This window comes from Phyllostomus hastatus, unplaced genomic scaffold, assembly GCF_019186645.2.
Source record: "Phyllostomus hastatus isolate PE091 unplaced genomic scaffold, TTU_PhHast_1.1 phas_scaffold_78, whole genome shotgun sequence".
Classification (NCBI taxonomy): Eukaryota; Metazoa; Chordata; class Mammalia; order Chiroptera; family Phyllostomidae; genus Phyllostomus; species Phyllostomus hastatus.
This window is the reverse complement of record NW_025334041.1, coordinates 116,253,350-116,255,108: the sequence shown is the minus strand read 5'-3', so window position 1 is coordinate 116,255,108 and position 1,759 is coordinate 116,253,350.

Below are 1,759 nucleotides of genomic sequence, written 5' to 3'. Positions count from 1 at the left end.
TTGATCTAATGGGGTAATTCAAAATTTCATTCCTGAAAAGTCTAAGTCACTAGTCTGCATTGATTTGCTGTTGTCTACCTTTAACTTTTACCACAGCTCATGGAGGCTCGAGGAGATGCCCTAGAGAACCTCTCAAGTTCCTAGCATACTCCTCCCTATCCACATTGCATAGCAACAGCCCTATCTCCTCTTAAAAACCAGGACCATCAACTCAGTACAGTACAGTAATCCCCTTCTTTGCCTGTTGTTTCAGTTCCATGAGGAATCCAAAGTGACCAAGTAGCCTTTTCAACCTCCAGGCTAATTGAGCAATTTTGTGTCCTCTGGTAGAACTAAACCTCTGTTGGAAACTAAGACTTCTCAATCAACGGAGAGCCCAAAGTGGCAGAACTAGGAAGCAAAATGCATGTGAGTGGGTTATTAGGCACGATGGGGAGAGGAGCCAGGTCACTTCTTCCCCTTGGTGAACTATGGCGTGTGGAAGAAAGAAAAAGCAGCAGCACATTATATAGCATGCTGGCTCCGAGAATACACCATGTCTTGTAGGACAGCACCCCGACCCACCAGGCGTTGTCTTCCGGGGGCCTGTACCTGAGAAAGCAATAGATCGTTCTCCCCTTACTGCCCTTCAGGGCCACCCATTGAGTGGGGCCATGATGCTGGGCTGATGCCAGGCTATTACGTGGAATGACTCTTGAAGCCACTTCTTTCTCCTTTATTAATAGGTCAAAGGGAGCTTCCCAGGAATCTGAGCTACTTGGTCACACAGCTTATGTGTACATTTACTATCTGCGCAAGCCTGATTTGATATATGTGCACATATATATACACACACATATTTATATGTGTATATATACATTATACACATATGTGTATATAATGTGTATATTATAATGTACATAGTATAATGTGATATAACATACCATTATTAAGCAGTGTAATATTTAACATCATATATTATAATGCAGCATAGTATATATATGAGTATATGTATTTTTTTAAAGACTTTATTTATTTATTTTTAGAGAGGGAAGGGAGGGAGAAAGAGAGAGAGAGAGAGAGAGAGAGAGAGAAACATCAATGTGCGGTTGCTGGGGGCCATGGCCTACAACCCTGGTATGTGGCCTGACTGGGAATCGAACCTGCGACACTTTGGTTCACAGCCCGCACTCAATCCACTGAGCTACGCCAGCCAGGGCTATGAGTATATGTATTGTACGTGGGTGTGTGTGTTTAATGTTTTTACCTGGAAAAATAAATGACATCTGTGATAGATATCAGGGGTGTCTAATTCTTTTTCTTTCCTGCCTATTGGGGAATAGCCCTTCCTTGAGTTCCTTAAGATGAGATGTGGCTTACTTTAGCTGAAATTTAGAACAGAAGCAGCACGTGTTCATTCCAGATGGAAGCCTTCAATTCCACACGGACGCAGAGGCTCAACACTGCCCTGCTGTTCCCCTGCTGGGTAGTTGGAGGAGCAAATACTGATATGGAGGTGAGATGCAAAACCATCATATGGAAGACAGATTTCCTGGATGGTTCCCAACCCATAATGGACTTGACTAGAATGAGAAATAAATTTTATTGGTTTGAGTTGCCGACATTTGGGGGTTGTTTAGTACTGTAACATAATCTAACCTATTCTGACTGATGCAGATACTGACAACAGAAGGGGTAAGGAATATTACTAAAAATTATAACAATACAAAAATCTGTGACCTTGACTAAAAGACCATGCAATGGGAAGTGAGGAAACCGA